Source organism: Myxocyprinus asiaticus, chromosome 4 (assembly GCF_019703515.2).
Source record: "Myxocyprinus asiaticus isolate MX2 ecotype Aquarium Trade chromosome 4, UBuf_Myxa_2, whole genome shotgun sequence".
Taxonomy (NCBI): Eukaryota; Metazoa; Chordata; class Actinopteri; order Cypriniformes; family Catostomidae; genus Myxocyprinus; species Myxocyprinus asiaticus.
Window position 1 is genome coordinate 19,940,841 of NC_059347.1, and position 20,571 is coordinate 19,961,411.

Sequence of the window (20,571 nt, forward strand, 5' to 3'; positions counted from 1 at the left end):
TGCCCTGATGTCCCATAATGTCATGAACACTTTGAAGGAGCTGTTCTTTTAGACATGAGCGTAAGAGCAGCTGTTGACATTCACCACGATGTTGGTCATTCACAATGCGATAAAGCAAGCCATCCAGCTCTCTAACACACTTCCACTGCTTTATCAGTGACAGTACAGACTTTGATAGACCAGATCTCTTATGAGTGGTGGGCTTTTGTTTATGTTCTCAAAAGGTTCTGAAAGAACTGAGAGTGGGATCTTTCAATTGAAAATCCTTCAGTTCAGTTGAAGTTTTCCCACAGCACACTGGATTAGTCGGTCACAACAAGTATCGAAGTTGGCTGAGCCTATGGACTGCCCTCGCACTGCTTGACTCACAGCAGGCGAGGGTGCAAGTTTCCCTGCTTCACTGACGATCTAGCATTCTCTGTGACAGCCTGTTTGCTATTCTTCACACACCACTTAGCTATGTGTCCTACACCATTACACCAGAAACATATTGGTTGGGCATCATCTGTAAACCTTGGCTGCATCTTGGATTTACAATGTGCAACAGGTTCTGACTTAGTGGACTGCAAAGTGAGTATCTTGACAGCTTGTGTTAGTTCTCCTATAGCTTTTCCTTGTTCTGCTACAATTTTTAAAACTTCTTCAAAAGTAGCAAGGCTTTTCTCAGTTATACCAACAGTCTAAGTCCAATATTTAGGATCTTCTAGAGACCACATAAGGGCTTCATTTCGACCTTCAATTAGTGTTGACTGTGGCTTGTCTCTCACAAGCTTATGACGCTTCCTTCTAAGGCCTGCGTCCCTAAACCCCTCATTGAGTTGATCTCAGATTGCCAAATTCACATCTGATATTGCATTTGATGATTGTTTCAGGATAGAACTCAGAATTTGAGACAAAGCATGAGAGTAAGCACGAACATCCTCGCCTTTCATTTGTTTACAGCTATAGAATGTTTGCAATAACTGAGACACACTGTGCTTTTTTCAAAAAGCTTTTCTCAGGTAAACAAAGAGGTCGCATGGTCGCTTTAGTTCATTCCCCATCCATAATCTGACCTCTTCTAAGGCTGGACCCTTTAGGAGGGAGAGAACGAGGTCTAACTGGTCTTCGGTGGTCTGGTTTCTAGCATGTAACATCCTCTCTACTTCAATGAGCTCATCAGCATATCTCCCATTTTTGCTTAAATATCCACTGAATGGTTGAATGTGATGTTCTCTTGGCACATAAACATAAGTCCTGGTAGGCTCTCTTCTCAAATTGCCGATAGATGCCATGGTCTCGTCATGCTTGCTGTTGAGTTCTTGAATCTGTCCCTGAACATCATGCATACTACTACCTGCACCATGTTCATCATCAGTGTTTTGTAATACTGGACTATCATCCTCAGATTGTGACATTTTGAAATGTTAAAATTATCACAGTTCAACTCAGTAAAAAAAATGGTGTCAGTTCACTTGTGGGCAAAAAAAAGTCTCTTAATCAGTCCATAACGTTGAAACCAAAGGATATGTTGCTGAATGTCTATATCATATACTTCTTTTCTTGCTTGTAGAAAGTCACTGGATAGGTGTCTCATCAAACAGTACCCCCTTGGAATCAGGTGCCCTGAGTTCAGCAGTCTCGTCACCTCACCATGTCACCTCTGGCCGACACCTTTTCAGTGGACCACAGCACCACTGAAGACAGCCTCCACTCTGTGTCCCACAGGCACCTAATTTCACCTCTACCGTATTTCAAAAACAACAAAAAATTTACCTATTGGTCCCCAACTGTCAGATACCCCACTCCTGGTACCAAAAACATAGCTGGTGGTTGTAAAGAAACAACATAGGATACAAAAATATTTTTGGGGGACTTTAATCTGATGGCTGTTTAAATAAAAACTTTTTTTAAAAAACAGCGGTCGATGGGGCCATATTGTATAAAAAAAAAAAAAAAAGAACGAAATAAAATACAAAAACTGAAATAAGGTACAACAAAATACAAAAATGAAATATGAAAATGAAATATGGTAATGAAATATGGTAGAGGCTAATGTTAAATGGAAACACAATTAACATTAGCCTACCCATTTGCTTCAGCATACATTACATTAAAGCATGCTTATATCATTCACAACATTTTATGCATGTAAGTACAGTATGTGCTTAAATCCCTCACAGCATTTTATGAATTTTTAACCAGGCTTTAAGGACAAGTATAACAATTTAAAACAATAAAACTCATATTTTCATGTATGACACGTATTACACCTTTTCACTAAACTGTAAAAGACTCTGGGTTATAAATCATTAAATAAGATATGAATAATAAAAATGGACTTACCCAGTCCTCACATGTATGCAAAATGTTGTCAAACTCCACACATGCGATCCATATGCATCCTTCAAAAATAACCCATAACAAACATTCAATTTTAACATACGACTCTTCTGAACACATATGTAATGTAATTTTTCCGCATTTTGTGTAAAATTTTGTATTTACCCAAAGAATTCTCAACCAACAAAACCGGGAGCTCTCTTGCACAATGTATGTTTTCATGTCTCTAACACAAGAGAGTGCTAGAGTTGCAGAAATCTTAAAGGGGCCATGTCCAGTTTATAGCTAGAGTTAAATTACTTGAAATTTCTCCACTTGGCTACATGAATATTGATCTATTTTTATTTATTTTTTACACACATAAATGAATCCACTGGAGACTTGTATGATGGCTATATGTGCTTTTTGGAGCTTCAAAATTTTGGTCACCATTCACTTGCATTGTAAGGACCTACAGAGCTGAGATATTCTTCTAAAAATCTTAATTTGTGTTCTTCTGAAGAATGAAAGTCATAAACATCTGGAATGGCATGAGGGTGAGTAAATGATGAGAGAATTTTCATTTTTGACAACTCTATTATTTCACATGCAAGTGACATTAAAGGATATTACATTTGTACTTTTTAAAATTAACTTGTCTCCCCACATCTTTAAAAGACTTTAATGTGATTAAAGTAGTTGTAAATGGAAAATAAAATAAAACGTATACTTTCACGTGTGTGTGTGTGTGTGTGTGTGTGTGTGTGTGTGTGTGTGTGTGCGTGCGCACAATCCACACGACTCCAGTCAACAAACGCAAACGATTGATTATTTTTAGAAACAAAACAATACTTATATACTTTTTAACTACAAATGTTCGCTTCCGTACATCTCTGTGACACGTGCTCATGAGAGGGATGACATAAGCTCGTTGGTAAGGTCACGCGTCACATGGAGGAGGAGGAGGCAGGAAGCGCATCATTGTTTACAAGAGAAGGAGCGCTGTACAAAAGTTTAATTGTCTTTGCTGTAGATTTGTATTTGTATAAGTGTATTGTTCAAAATGATCATTTGCCGTGTTTATCCTGGATGCTTCAACCTTCAGAAACCCCAAAGAAAATGCACATCGGGAAAAATATTAACTTTTCATCGATTGCCTATACATGATCATGATCAATTGAAGCTCTGGCTTATCGCGCTGAACCTGGATATCAGTACACCCCTACATTCTCTCAAATATTGGAGGGTGTGCAGTGAACATTTTACCCCTGATGATTTCAGACCATCGAAAGAAACAAAGAGTCGATATCTGAATTCATCGGCTGTGCCCGTGATGTTTTTCCAGCGAACTCAGGTATATGTGTGAAAACTTTGTCATTGTCACACCTCCCTCAGTGCTCCACTCCTCCTCACCCGATTTCTAATTCATGGCACCTACACTCAATTCACTCGCTCATCACTGCCTGCATAAATAAGTTTGTGAAGCTTCTCTTCTGTGTGATATCACCTGTACCATTGATCTCACTGTGTAAACCCTGTAAATCCTGTGAATCTCAGTAAACGCTCACACTTGGTTTCACTAACTACAACTTGTGTGGCTTGAATTCCTGACAGTCATATAGCCTATATATTTCTGCTAAAGAAAAAGCACAAGTAGATAACAGCATTGCTCCGAAATAAAGGATGGTTATTTACTGCAGTAATGTTTTTTTTATTATTATTTGGAAATTATTTTTTTATTCTATTTTATATTGTTTTGAAATAGTTTTGGACGGTTTTGGTTTGTGAACTGCACTTGGTCTGTGGTCTGTGCAAGTTTCTCTTGTAAACAATGACGCGCTTCCTGCCTCCTCCTCCACATGACGCGTGACCTTACCAACGAGCTTATGTCATCCCCCTCATGAGCGCACGTCACAGAGATGTATGGAAGCGAACATTTGTAGTTAAAAAGTATATAAGTATTGTTTTGTTTCCAAAAATAATCAATCGTTTGTGTTCAGAAGAACTTTATTTGTCGACTGGAGTCATGTGGATTATTTTGATGCACCCTAAATATGCATTTTGGACCGTCAAAAAATGGAGTACATTCACTTGCATTGTTTAGTGGAGGAGGCCTGAAATGAAATCCTAAAAATCTTAAATTCTGTTTTGATGAAGAAAGTAACTTAGATACGTCTTGGATGGCCTGAGGTTGAATAAATTATAGCATTTTTTCATTTTTGGGTGAACTATTCCTTTAACAGCGAGAAATCAGTAGTGCGGCCAGCATATACAACATCTCATTCCCTCCTTTCAGGCAGTCATAACCATACTGTTCCCTTTCAAGTTGGTCACTTCGACGCTGCTTCTGCTGACACTATGGGAATCGTGTACCATCATGCCGTGCTACTTATCTGCACGTACTAGCAAAGCCTACTAGCCTGAAGGTAGTTAAACGGCATCAACAGAGTTTCCCCTTCATATTGACAAATAGGAAGGAAAAAGATAAATAAGTTTCAACCATTTAAGGTAAAAATGGTGGTAGTGAGACTAGCCAATCCGGGTAGTCCGTCAGCTCTTCTTGTTATACCACATATTTGTCTGAACACTATGGGGTCTAGAGCCTTTAGTTATACTGCCCCTCACTTATGGAATTCCCTTCCTCTGGATATTCATAACAGTGATAGTCTTCATACTTTTAAATCTAGTCTTAAAACTCACCTATTTAAACAGGCCTTTTTATGACTGTGCATGCATTGAGTTCATACTTTGTATCCTCCAATGTCTTATTGTATATCATAGTAATGTTTGCTTAATTTTGTTATTGTTGATGCTTTCAAGGATGACTTTTTTGTGTTCTGTTTGTAAGGTGACCTTGAGTGTCATGAAAGGCACTTATAAATAAACTGTATTATTATTTATTATTAGTGAAGCACCGTGGAACTATAGTTATTCACACCATGGTGTGGAAAAGGTCAGAACAGTCCATGACCGACATCTTTACATAATGCCAGTAGCCAACAGAGTAGTAGGACATTAAACATTTCTCTTTACACTGAAAAGCACTAAGAACGACACTGTTCAGAGACAGAAAGTCAAAATACAATGCTCTAGCTAGCAGGGTAGTGAACATTGAGAAATCAACCTCCTTCACTGTAAGAACCTGGGAAGAGAGGGAAGAGACATCCAAATTGTGAAACCTGGCAAAGGTGCTAGGAAAAGCCCAGCCTGCAGCCAAGCAGATGTCCTCCAAAGACACACCCATAGCCCATGCCCAGGAGGAGGCCATGCTTCTCACAGAATATAGCATGTGCTGTTTCTGTGCCTCGTCTGACACGAATGGAAGTAACAACCTGAGTCTTGAAAAGAATGCCAAAACCTTGAGCACATATCCTTCCCTAGGCTTGAGAACTAGGGATGGAATGATTCAATTTTTTCCCTTCCGATTGATTCCAATACCTGAACTATCAGTATCGGCTGATATTGATACTGATCCCGATCCGATACCAGTGTTGTTTTTTTCTTAATGAGTTTAGAACATCTATAATTCACACTGATTGGGAGTAGTCTTTGTGTAAAAAAACAAAAACCTCTAACAATACAATATTTCATTATAAAATAGGAAAACAAAAAGAGCATGTGACAAACTTTATTGTTAACTAGTCTTCAGGATGCAGCAGCAAAAATAACAATAATTCCAGTCTTCAGTAGAAAAGAAGCCAGTTCTCTTTACACATTTTAACTTGTATCTGGACTTGTAAATGGTTTCTCGCTCTCTCTCTCTCTCTCTCTCTCTCTCTCTCTCTCTCTCTCTCTCTCTCATCATTTTATTCCTTTTAAACCATTTCATTGCTTTGGCATGTTGTATCACTTGCTGATTCATGCAAGTAATTTAATGCCGTTTTCAATGTCTGAGAGCTTGTTGGAGGTCGTCTGTTGTTATATCTTTTTACCTGTAGATAAATGTTTTTACTAACTATATAATTATTCACGAAGTATGTCATTAGAAAAAAAAAAAGTCCAAAAATCCCTGCGAAATGTCTACAATCACACCTGTTTTCAAATGTAGAAACTGGAAGATCACTTACATTGCAGGGTTTAATTTGTAGACCGCACATTAATTATAATCAGACTTTCATTATAAAAAATAAAATAAAATAAAATATTTTTTTGCTATTTTTGCAAGTGATTTCTGTTTTATCTAGAAATTTGTTGAATTTACAGATTTAACAAGTTTAAAAATTCAAAATACAAGTTAAGCGTGTTCAATTCAAGAGAAACTCTGTAGTGATCTTCACATGGTTAACCAATTATGGCATGATTTTTGATCACACGTCACTTAGGTTTGTGTGAGTGTCAGATGGTCCCTCCCTGTTTACTTTGGGGCACCAGCTAAGGAATTTCACCTTAACAGTATAAGAACGATCCAAGAGGATGAATAAGAAAATACGAAATACATAGGGACTTTGTCATCTGACTTATCTGAAGGATTTGTGAGATTATTGATAACTAGTAGAGCCTCTGATCATCAACACAAGAAAAGACACAATTATAATAAAATTAATTTTATTAACTCAAGATATGCAAGAGTAAATATCACAACTACTGAATGCTACTAATGAATAAATATGCAGTACTAATGAGTAATAACTAATAACCAGATAAGAAATACTGAATCGATACATGAAAACAATAAATGGAATAAACACAGAATGGATGAACGCAATGCTTTTGAGTTGAATATAGCAATAAAAGAGAATAGGTTAGGACCTGGCAAAGGATTTTGGCAATAAGAAATGAGAAGTCCCTTCCAGTGGCGAGGTGGATCCAGGGCCATCTTTCATGCCCCGTAAGAGGTGTCTGGTAGTTGTCCGAGCAGCTTTATCAGCTGGCTGATTGGCATTTGTTTGTGTTGGCACACCACAATCAGGGGACACATTTGGCCACCCCATTTGCCACACCTCTAGCAATTACCTTTTCAATCTATTATCTGTCTGTCTGTCTATCTTAGATAAGAAAGCAAAACAAATGAATTAATTAAGCTTTCTGACTGAATAAAAGCTAACAAAACTCTATAAGGAGCATTGGCAACCATATTTCCTATGGCAAGGGTACAGTTGTAACCCAGTGTTTCATCTTTAAAATAAAGAGAATGATAGCTGATAGATATAGTTTTATTTTGCAGTAAGAGTAGCAAGAAGACTGAGGCACAGGAGAATGACAGGCAGGGTGATTTAGAGAGGGTAAACAACCGATTAAACAGCTTCATTATACTTAGTTGTAAGTGTACTAACTACCTGATGAAGTAGAGATGTTTACATGTTGCTTCATAATAAGTAAAAAGGACTGATTCACGGGGCTCCTCAATAAAACCATTTTATTTAAGTAAAAATAATTAATACAAATCTTACAGGTACTTTTTCAATCTTATTAATTGATCGGGTAGAATGCATTCAGCCGACTTGGATACTGCTCATAGCTGAAAAAATATTAAATTAAATGTTAAGTCAGTTTACAATGAACTTTACATGATCAAGGACATCTTTATAGATGAATACCTGGAGTGGCAGATCAAAAGACCACTTCATGTAAAAAATATAGTCAAAAAGTAGACGCCCATATAATTGTTGACTCACATATGCTTTCTATGCATTCTATTTTATGCATTCATTCATTCTACTTAATGAGTTGAAGAAAATGAAAAATGTTATATGAGTTGCATTGTGAAAGGCAATTCATTTAAATGAAAGGTATTTGTTCATGAAACACTTGTGTGGGGAAGTTACTGATTTTGTCTCAATTCTATTGAAAATATGCTTTAAGATTTTAGGGAGAAAAAACTGATTAGCACTAAGGGCTTTGAAAATGTACCACTTACTTGAGAAAATACTACCAAAGCAAAAAAAAAAAAAAAAAAAAAAAAAGGAAATTGCTGGAATGTAAGTAGGACCTACTTGACAGGGAACTTTCCTCATTCCTAAAAATACTTTAGAGACAGTAAAAATCCATGAGCCTTCAGGCCCTGGAAGAGGTATTCAATGATTAAAATTCTTCATGCCAGAAAGATTTCCTGTTCGTATGAACAATGCGGACATTGTGATATGGATGGAAATTGATAACAAAATGTTTTTTTTTTTTATTTCAATCAATAAATTAGGCTGTTTAACCTATTTTCTTAATTTTACGCAATACAAACACAGTATTACATTCTAAAGTATTACAATGCATTAACAATTAAGGAAGTCATCATTACCTTTTCATCAAGTCTTCACACACCTCTTGATTATATACATTAGACAGATATAACAGGCATTATGAATTTCATGTGAAGTTCAGTTAATTTCATGTCAATTTCTAGTTTAATTCTGCAATATAAGTGTATTGAGTAATGTGGTAACTACATAACAAAATTAAAAGATATTTCAGTAACACTATAGTAAGGGTCTATTTGTTAACATTAGTAAATGCATTAGGTAACATGAACTATCAATGAGCAAGATAGATTATTTAGTTAATGCTAGTTCTTAATGCATTAACTAATGTTAATATATAGCTACAACATCTTATTTTAAAAATGTATTAGTATATATTGAAATAATATTAACCAAAATCAATTCATGTATATATATGTTAAAAAAGTACAGATGTGATTATTAATATATTTTTTCATATCTATGGATTTACACTAAAATCATACAGTGACAAAAAGGGTGTGTTACAGTAAAGTCCTTAAAATGGAAGTGAATGGGGGCCAATTTGTGAACAATGAAATACTCACTTTTTCCAAAGTGTAGCTGCAAGACATAAAGGATATGCATGTAAACATGATTTTAGTGTGATAAAATTGCTTACTAACCTTTTCTGTGTAAAGTTATTGCCAATTTTACACCTTTGTTACTATGTCAACAAACCCTAAAACCCTAAAACGACTGTAAAAATGAAAATGTAAATAACTTTACAGCTCAAATAATACACAAGTTTTAACAGAAGAATTAGTGCAGTTGCTTTTATAAAATGATAAGCTTCACATTTCTGTTGGATGGGCAAGATGGCATGATGGTCTGGGAACCCAGCAAAATTCACTTTCACATTCCCCATTCACTTACATTGCAAGTGCCTCACTGTAACAGATTTTTGCTTTTTTTTTTTTAAAGAAAAGTAGAGACGAGTCGAAATTAATTTTTGTGATAATCAGTATTATGCCACAAATGCTGTTGATTGAGACTAACTTGTATTGAACCCGGAACATTCCTTTACATGTTGAGATGTGTGGATTGTATTTTGAATTTTAGGTTCCAATGTTGTGAATTTTGTTTTAAAATGTGTACCTGACATGACAAGTCTACACATAATTACACATGCAATATGAAATTATATGGATAGAGTAGGCTATGTGGAATTTGTAAATTAAAAAAAGCTAAAATGTGGTTAAATAGTGAAAAACAAAATATAAAATAAAATATACATTTTCACTTGTTCAAACGTTTGCATCTGCTTGGTTCTTGATTCTTGTGTTTCCTTCTCGAGCATCAATTAATGTTTGCACCTTTTGTAATAGTTGTGTATATGTCCATCGATTGTCCTAAGTGTCAAAAGCTGGATGTCTGTATCATTTAGCCACTGCTGGAAAGAACTCAAATGTGCAGAAGATGCTGGGAAACCAAAGAATGTACAGTATTTTTCTTAAGAAAAGGGGCAGCTTCACAGCTCAGGACAAAGAAGGGACTCATGAACAATTATTCTCCCAGCTTGTCAGTCCTCCCCGCAGTGGATTATAGGCATAGACCATCTGCGAGATGTAGATGTAGATAGCCGACACCAGGAACAATGCACTAAATAGATGTTACAGGGCGATTCTGGACACAGCTACTATTTTTCCGGCTGGTCCAGCTAATGTGCTTGCGCGTTTTCGAGTTGACTTACAGGTGATGTCTGTATCTAAAAAATTATTGCCTCTTTTACCTGTAAAGCGGGACTTCCTTTTCTACATCCAGTTTTCGGGCGTTCAAATTTCTCATAATAATTTTAATACAAGTGCTTCGTCTCTTGTGTAACTAACTTTGTTTCATTTTTAGTAGTGAAAAAAGCATGTCATAAATACTGGGTGATTTCCAAATGGCATTTTTGCACCCTTGAATGGCACTTCGGGAAGGGGACGCCAATCAAAGGGTCGTTCCAAACAAAAGTATAAAAATTGTCTGTTCACAAAAAGGGCCCTTCCACAAAACTGTTATAGCGAACAGTACATTCATGTCATGTTTCCTTCCGAGTACCCATTTCAAGTATGTATTGTGTTTGTGTGTTCATTTACCTCGGTTGCCACAGGATGACAAAAATGAAGTGCTGAACTGGAATCCCTCCAAAAATGTTCAGGTTTGATGTGACAGTTACAGTCTTGGGAAATATCAATCATATCAATATTCAATCATGTGGTGTGTTATTTCTGCCGCATAATTCAATTACAGTATAAAGATGCACTCAGTAACTTTTATGTTTATCTTCTTGGACTTACACTGACACCTAGTGGCGTGGATGTAGCATCATTCAAAGTCAATATTTTTCAGTAACAGATGCCATTGTAGAAATTCTCTAGTCAGCCGTGATTAATTTAATCCATCAGTAAAAGTATCGAAAATCAAGGCAGTTACTGTGATTAAGCGAGAAGTATTCGTCTGGTCATGTGATCCTAACATGGCAGCCACCATGAGGAGGCCCTCTCCATGTAGAATTAAAAAGCTTTTATAAGGTTATGACTAGAGTCTTCATCTTATGTGAGCAGTCATGAGTTTATACATATGTTTCAAAATTACAATTAATTTCTTTAGGAGTAAAACCTTTTTTAATGAGTAAAAAATTACTGAGTGCACCTTTAGTGTGTTCAACACAGAAATAGCATCATTAAAAAAAAAAAAAAAAAAAAAAAAAATAGTGTGTTGATGACAGATTGGATTCGTATTTGAAAAATAAATGTTGGCTTTGTTTTCTCTTTTTTTTTTTTGGTTGTAGATGGAAACATTGGTGCCCTGACTTGCCCATGAGCATAGATGACAATTCCAAAAATCTTCAACGAGATGTAAAGTTTGAAACAGATAAAGATTTTGACTTTGATCTGAAATTCATCACACTGTAAGTTTAAGGGAATGTGTGTCACTGTCACAGGCACAATTTAATATTGAATGCTCCTCAGTTTTCCATAAGACCCTCAGAAAAAATTATTCTGTGCAGTTGTGTTCATGCTTTTATGTATCCCTTGCAAATGTGCATGTTATTATGAGAAAACGCATTGTCTTGTGATACTGTTTAAAACTATACCTGAATATCCCTATCTTCTTATAAAAGATGAAGCCATATGGGTATTCAAAGCTGAAAGTTAAATCTAGCTGATTATGATTAAAGGAGTATTCCAGGTTCAATACAAGTTAAGCCTTTGTGGTGTTTTTAGTGTGCACATTTTATTTCTGATGTAAACATAGCAGGCTTTTATTCAATGCTTCTTACGATGGGCGGCGATGTTTTGTGCTGTGCTACTGTCTGCACAGAATAGATTATCTCAACCAGTCATGCTGCATGTGTTTTCATAAAATAGCTTTTATTTATTCATTTACCATTCAGAGTTTGAGAATATAGTACTGACTAGAAAATGCAGGATGTTCTTTAAGTTCAAATGTGTACTGTGTAGAAGAGGTGGTGTATTTGTTAAAAATCTGGGCTGGTATTTGAAAGGTTGTAGGTCCAAACCCCACAAGGGATCATCCATGAACTCTCTGCTCCAGGGTTACTGTACCGCATCAGCTAAAATGACATGTACATTAATTATATTTATCATTCAAGATAGTGAGGCATATTAGTGTTGTTAAAAAGCACACCATCAGGACAGGTCATGTTTGTACTAGGAAAGTACACATAGGATGGACTGCTGTTGACAACATTAAAAGCTAGTGGATGCGTCTAGCTCTAAAACAGTGATCTAGGTAAACGATTCCATGCAAACATGCTACGTGATGTCAGAGATTTAATTAATAATTAATGTAGATTCGTCAGACAAGCTCAAACATGTCTCAGGAATGCTTGAACTCAAAATTGTTAAAAAAGAGTACAGGAGAGATGAAATGAGAGGAGGAAATTAGACAAGTGCAGTAGATTTCTTATTGATAGAGTAACAATGATATACAATGATGTAATCATATGCAAAAATGTAAGAATCTGCCACTGAAAAAATAGAATCTGAATATGGGGTGGGGAGTTAGGTTGAGGACATTTCTTCAATCCTTTTTTAATACTTTGTGATATATTATGCGGTTTTTATTAAGTAACTTGTATTGAACCCGTAATATTCCTTTAAACTCTATCAGACACTCTCCGATTGTATTCATTCTTGCTGTTTCAGGAAATCAAATCTGTATCTAAACAAAATCAAGGACAAGTTCGAAAACTGGGATGAAATTGCTGATTTTAAAAAGATTTATGTGATTATCAAGAACGCTGTGCCAGGTTTTAAATATTTCTTCCTTAGACAGATTTTTTCCACCCTACCTTTCTCTTATACAAAAAAATTACTCATGGAAAATCAGTACAAGTGGAAGTACAGAACAGTACAGTAGAACTGACTTAATTCATATCTTTGTATGAACAGAGGATGTGATGCAAAACTGGAATAAATACTTTATGTTTGGGAATCAGTTCTTAAATGGCTGCAATTCTGTCATGATCAGGAAATGCGAAAAACTTCCAACAGGCAAGTTTCCAGTCACAGAGGGGATGGTGAAGGGCTTCCTGGAGAGAGATCTCACACTACAAGCGGAAGTAGAGGTTCTGAAACAAGATCCATAACTGTAAAACACTTTAACTGGTTTATCAAAATTTAAATCCAAGGATGGCGTTTTGTATATCCTACTGAAAAGACCAGCATGAATTTTCATTGCTGGTTTGGTGGACCAGCATACTCGTAGACATGCAAAACAGAAACTGGGGGGGACTTTTCAGACAATCTCTTTTGAACCACAAGGGAATATTTAACAAATATTGAACTTAAATTAAACATTACCCCCCTAAATATAATTATGCATTCATAATGTATTGATGTTTTGTTTAAATATAATTTGTTTGGTATATTTATTATGATGTGGGGTCACTGAACTTTCAGTGGGATGGAAAATAAGAATACCACTCTTACCATTCTAGCACTCCAATTTAGGGGGGCCACTGGGGGGGGGTGCAGGCCTATTGACACAGAGAGGAGAACTTCAGGAAACAGTCAGGAACCAATGTTTCTATTGCACCGATTCCAGATATCTTTCCAGCCTGATTATAAACAATGAAATACAGCTAGTAGTACCTTTAATTCTGTTGTATTTGCTGTCGACACACGCCCCTTCCAACATCACAACTTGATTATCATACAAAATTGTGGGTTTCCCGCAGGTAATTAGGACTTCGGTTTGCAGGTCGTTCATGTGCACGTAACTCAAATTTGTGATATTTCCGACTGCAGAAAATTCACTAAAGTCCTTATATTCCGAAGACTAATAGCATAAATGGGTCTACACTTAAGGATGTGATCAAAAAGGTCATGAAGACATTCACCTATAAGTCCATGTGTTTCCCTGAGGCCATAAAAGCTTGAGGAATGGACAGCAAAACTGATGTGCCTATTAACTACTATTACAGGGATGATGGCATGATGGTCTGGGAAGCAGTGAAAAGGTTGGTGGTAAAATACATTTAATAAAAGTTCACATGTTAATGGAGGGAATGATTAACAGATTACAAAACAAATTTGCGCCAAAGTAGAAATATGGCACCAGGAGTTTTTATAAATTTGGTGATTTGTCACTTGATTAGATCTTTCTTTAGTTTTGTTTCTGATGTGGTGAAGATCTACTACATAAGTGATGAGACAGTTCAGAGAGATACAGAGATTCAGGAGTTTTTCAAGGATATTAGTTTTGGAATGAATGATCATTGTGGTGAGTACAAGATCATCTTGTCACTACATGGGTAATTGATGTATAAAGTGTGCATGGACTTTTTGGACTTTGTAGGTTAAAAGGTATATGAATGTATAAACAGAAAGTGTATATCTTAGGTCCTGTAACTGGTCACCATTTCTTTTTTCTTATTTTCTTTTTTTTTTCTTTTTTTTTTCCTGGTTTCTTTTCTTTTTTCTTTTTTTTTGCCATTTTAATCACATTTTTAATTACCTTACCTTCATTAGATCATTTTAAAAGACCTGGTGGTGTGACAAATTTTTTTTAAAGTACAAATATTCAATAAATCTGTCAATATGAAGTCATAAGCTACATGCATAATAATTAATAAAAGAATGTAAATGCTATTTAAAATAATTTTAGATGGAGTATAGCGAGTATTTTAAGTCAACTATACACATACAGTATTCATGCATTTCAAGCGTTTGTGTAAGCGTCAATGTTGTAAATTTGCATATGCTATGTGTTTTTATGTGTATACACCTTTACATCTGTACATGAACAAACATTTGATGTCATTGCTCACAGAGTTTCCGAAATTCCTCAAAACTCGAGAGGATTTAATTGAGTACCTGACTATTGTGATCTTCACAGTCTCAGCACAACATGTTGCAGTCAACTTTGGACAGGTTGGATTACAAATACTTTAAGGGACAGTTTATCCAAAAATGAAAATTCGGTCATAATTTACTTACCCTAGTGTAGTTTCAAGGCTGTATCTTAGGCTGCAGATTTTGTTTCCCTGTACTATTACAAGATTTTCATTTTTGGATGAACTATCCCTTTAACTATTAAAATAATGAACAGAATATCTGAGTAATATCTATAGGCTAATGTGTGTGTGTGTGTGTGTGTGCGTGCGTGCGTGCATGCGTGCGTGCCCACCAAATTTCACAGTGGGTGTGAGACATTGTGGCTTGAAGGCCTCTCCAGGTCTCCTTCTAACCATTAGACAACCAGGTGGAGGATATATGATGATCTGGGGGTGCTTCAGCAAGGCTGGAATCGGGCAGTTCCGTCTGCGTGAAGGACGCATGAATCAAGACATGTACAAGGTTATCTTGGAAGAAAACTTGCTTCCTTCTGCTCTGACAATGTTCCCCAACTCTGAGGATTGGTTTTTCCAGCAGGACAATACTCCATGCCACACAGCCAGGTCAATCAAGGTTTGGATGGAGGACCACCGGATCAAGACCCTGTCATGGCCAGCCAATCTCCAGACCTGAACCCCATTGAAAACCTCTGAAATGTGATCAAGAGGAAGAAGGATGGCCACAAGCCATCAAACAAAGCCGAGCTGCTTGAATTTGTGCGCCAGGAGTGGCATAAAGTCACCCAGCAGCAATGTGAAACACTGGTAGAGAGCATGCCAAGATGCATGAAAACTGTGATTGAAAAAATCAGGGTTATTCCACCAAATGTTGATTTCTGAATTCTTCCTAAGTTAAAATATTAGTATTGTGTTGTTTAAAAATGAATGTGAACTTGTTTTCTTTGCAATATTTGAGGTCTGAAAACACTGCATCTTTTTTGTTATTTTGACCAGTTGTCATTTTCTGCAAATAACTGCTCTAAATGACAATGTTTTTATTTGGAATTTGGGAGAAATGTTGTCAGTACTTTATAGAATAAAACAAAAATGTTCATTTTCCTCAAACACATACCTATCAATAGTAAATCCAGAAAAACGGATAATTTTGCAGTGGTCTCTTAATTTTTTTCCAGAGCTGTATATACATAATACAATGTTTCTATCAGCACATTCTTTCATACTTTTTAAACACCTCAATTTTAAACATTCTTTTAATTGTTTTACACAATTTTAATGATTTGTTTTAGCTTAAATACCATTGTATTTGTATTCATACCATAATAGCCACAAAATTATGATTATTACAATAATTTTAATTTTTCTGTATTATTACTATGATTTTACTAAGAATATTAAGGTTAAAATATGGTTACTGTTGTAAAACCATTGTAAATTTATTGCGAAGGAACACAAAACTATTGCGAAGGCACTCAAAACTATTGCAAGAGTACACAAAACGTCTCCAGTTACACATGTAACCTCGGTCGCCTCACTCCTCTAAGGAATTTTATGATCAGATCATGTCTGCCTATAGAGAAACCCATCTCTTGGGCATAAAACGGCGAGATGGTCGCCACATAAACCACATAAGCATTGAAGGGGTAAGACCAGCATCTAATCACTCTTGGAGCAATTCACTGGGTCTTCGCTATTTGAAGAGCACCAGTTTGCAACCACCTGACATTTTAGAGCACAGAGGCATCATGTGGATGGTGCTCTAGCCTGTAAGATGGTGTTCATCACCGACTGAGCCAATTCCATCTGGTTCGATGTGCTTCGTTCAGGGGCCATACATGAAGGTTCCACAGCTCTGGCTAAGGATGCCAAATCGTGCCCTGTGCTTGAGAGAGGACGTCCCATGGGAAGCCGTCTAATATCTCTATCATCTCCGGAAACCAGGACTGATTGGGCCATTTTGGTGATATCAACATAACCGTTTCCTCGTACTCTCGGACTTTGCTGATGACAGAATGAAGGAGGCGACAGAGACCTAATTAAGAGCAGTGTTTAGTAGAGCAGTGAGACATAGATTGTGTCACCTGTGATTTTTTTGCGCCCTTCTGAGGCAACCATGAAATTTCTTGTCACATCCATGACTCTGTCATGGTACGTGTCAGCTTGAGTCGACGTCTGTTTTTTTAACCGCAGTCCTCTGACTCCAAGGCCAACACTTAATGAGACAAGTTAACATGCAAGTCAGATCTCGGGGAAGAATGGCGCTGTCCATTGAGATGCAGTCATTTGATGGCGGCTGGACTATTGAGAGGATGCTAATAGGCTTTTTATCAGTGGATTGTGCTCGCACCTCGCTCTCACTGGGGGGAGGGGCGGCAGCATCCTCCGTGGACTACTCGCCCATATTCTGAGGCTGCGAGAGACGTGGCATCATCCCTATCATCAGAACCGTCGAACGTGATGAGGCCGTGTGTTCCCACAGAGGGCCGGAGCTCATCACACACATATCGTACTGGCAAAGACACTGCGTCAGAAGATTGAGGGGCTCGCAGGGTTTGTGCGCGTGCAAGATCCTCCTCATATTCAACCAGCTCAACCTCGCAGCCCTGCCGTGCCCCCCTCATGTCGTCTCTTGGGATCTAACACAGAGGAGGTGAGTGGGAGGGTGCAAGAGGTGGAATCGTCCCTCAGAATGAGGGTGATGCTTGAGCGAAGCGTCCTGAGACTCATGCCTTTCTTACGGGGGGATGTGCCGCTTGCATTCTGAACACTCGTGGAACAACATCTTTAAAAAGACGCGTTGCTCGCAAGCGGCTCTCTTTTTGAAAAAGCCTGTAAATAAAATACACCGATCAGCCACAACATTAAAACCACCTGCCTAATATTGTTTACAACTCATGCCGCCAAAACAGCACCAACCCGCATCTCAGAATAGCATTCTCAGATTATATTCTTCTCACCACAATTGTACAGAGTGGTTATCTGAGTTACCATAGACTTTGTCAGTTCGAACCAGTCTGGTCATTCTCTGTTGACCTCTCTCATCAACAAGGTATTTCTGTCCACAGAACTGCCGCTCACTGGATGTTTTATGGTTTTGGCATCATTCAGAGTAAATTCTAGAGACTGTTGTGTGTGAAAATCCCAGGAGATCAGCAGTTACAGAAATACTCAAACCAGCCCATCTGGCACCAACAATCATGCCATGCTCCAAATCACTGAGATCACGTTTTTTACCCCATTATGATGGTTAATGTGAACATTAACTGAAGCTCCAGCCCATATCTGCATGATTTTATGCACTGTTCTGCCGCCACACAATTGGCTGATTAGATAATCGGCAATTGCATATATATATATATATACTGCCGGTCAAAAGTTTTGAAACACTTGACTGAAATGTTTCTCATGATCTTAAAAATCTTTTGATCTGAAGGCGTATGCTTAAATGTTTGAAATTAGTTTTGTAGACAAAAATATAATTGTGCCACCATATTAATTTATTTAATTATCAAAGTAAAATGTAATTTAAAAAAAATTTTTTTGAAATTGATGACTTGGACCAAATAATAAAGAAAAGCAGCCAATAAGTGCCCAACATAGATGGGAACTCCTTCAATACTGTTTAAAAATCATCCCAGGGTGATACCTCAAGAAGTTGGTTGAGAAAATGTCAAGAGTATATTTCTGCAAATTCTAGGCAAAGGGTGACTACTTTGAAGATGCTAAAATATAACACAGTTTTGATTTATTTTGGATTTTTAGTCACAGCATAATTCCCATAGTTCCATTTATGTTATTCCATAGTATTGATTACTTTACTATTATTCAAAAATATGAAACAAATTATAATAAACAATGAGTAAGTGTTTCAAAACTTTTGACCGGTAGTGTATATATACTGTATATACTGTATGTTTTCTTCCTGATTCTTGCCTTATGGTCATCTTATACATGTTGCTGTGTTTACTGTGTTACAGTGTAGAGTGATGGGCAAAATCACCAGTTTCTCTGGATTTACTATTGTAGTTATGTGTTTGAGTAAAATGAACATTTTTGTTTTATTCTATGAAGTACTGACAACATTTCTCCCAAATTCCATATAAAAATATTTTTATTTAGAGCAGTTATTTGCAGAAAATGACAACTGGTCAAAATAACAAAAAAGATGCAGTGTTTTTAGACCTCAAATATTGCAAAGAAAACAAGTTCATATTCATTTTTAAACAACACAATACTAAAGTTTTAACTTAGGAAGAGTTCAGTGATTTTCAGTCACAGCTTACATGTGTCTTGGCATGCTCTCTATGAGTCTTTCACATTGCTGTTGGGTGACTTTATGCCACTCCTGGCGCAAAAATACAAGCAGCTAGGCTTTGTTTGATGGCTTGTGGTCATCCATCTTCCTCTTGATCACATTCCAGAGATTTTCAATGGGGTTCAGGTCTGGAGATTGGGCTGGCCATGACAGGGTCTTGATCCGGTGGTCCTCCATCCACACCTTGATTGACCTGGCTGTGTGGCATGGAGTATTGTCCTGCTGGAAAAACAATCCTCAGAGTTGGGGAACATTGTCAGAGCAGAAGGAAGCAAGTTTTCTTCCAGAATAACCTTGAACGTGGCTTGATTCTTACGTGTCTCACATGTCTCACACCCACTGTGAAATTTGGTGGAGGACACAAACAACACATACCTATAAATAGAAAATCCAGAGAAACTTAAAATTTTGCAGCGGCCTCTTAATTTTTTCCATAGCTGTATATACTATAACATTCTCTGTTCATCTCAAACTATTAGTGTTACTTATTCTTAACTGTCATATTTTAAAATGCTGGAAGAACACTTTTCTGTTAACAAACAAATTAGTTTTAAGCGAGAATGCAGGAATAGTGGGAGGGCTTTAGTGTTATTCCTTAACAAATTGAACAAGATGAAACTGCTTTAGTACTTGTCCAATTTTTATTATGAAATTGGATAGCCTAATTAATCACTTGTTCAATGGAGTTTTGACATAAATTAAATACATAATTTCTGTGTACGTGCAACCAATCTTATTGTGTTTTTGTCGAGATTTGACTGAGAAAAAGGTTGATGATCCATGCATAGTTTATTGAATATGCATTACAAAAAGTGTATGAGTTATCACATTAATGTATAACACAGGTTAGATTAAGAGGGTGGTTTGAAATTGAGCTTCAAATTGCCAAAGAGCTGATCCAATATGATGTAATGAGCCTCCTCAACTGAACTCAGTCAGTCCAAAAGATCACATCATAGTGCACTGTTCATGGGATTTACTGGAAGTGGTTTTCATTCTATAATGGCCCCAAATAGCACATATACATCTCAGAGATGTCCAACATTCTAATCAACATAGGCTAAACATCTTAAAAAGAGCAGAATTACTCTAAATCTAAATCATAAATGTCTCAACGTCACCTGCTGTAGGCCTATGTCTTATTGAAATCCAAGAGGAAACGTCTTAAAGACGTTTTGCAGATGAGCAAACAACCTAAAGCATACGCCTTCCAGATGTAAACACACACATCAAATAAACGTCTGGGTGATGTATGTGTGCTATCAGGGGCACGTATAGAATTTTTAGGTAAAGAATTATATTTATTTGTATTTTTTAGAGCAAACTGTAAAGAGGGCTTCAAGATTACGTAGCCTAACATTTGAAAGTTTTGCGTAATAACAAAACAATTCGAAACCAGCAACTTACAGAACACAGAGCCGTTAACAAGGCTATAAAGA

At 36.8% G+C, this 20,571-nt stretch overlaps 1 pseudogene; it reads left to right on the forward strand.

The window, feature by feature from the left end:
• Positions 1 to 12,984: 12,984 nt before the first annotated feature.
• LOC127439713 (polyunsaturated fatty acid 5-lipoxygenase-like) lies at positions 12,985 to 14,917 on the forward strand (annotated as a pseudogene).
• The last annotated feature ends 5,654 nt before the right edge of the window (positions 14,918 to 20,571 follow it).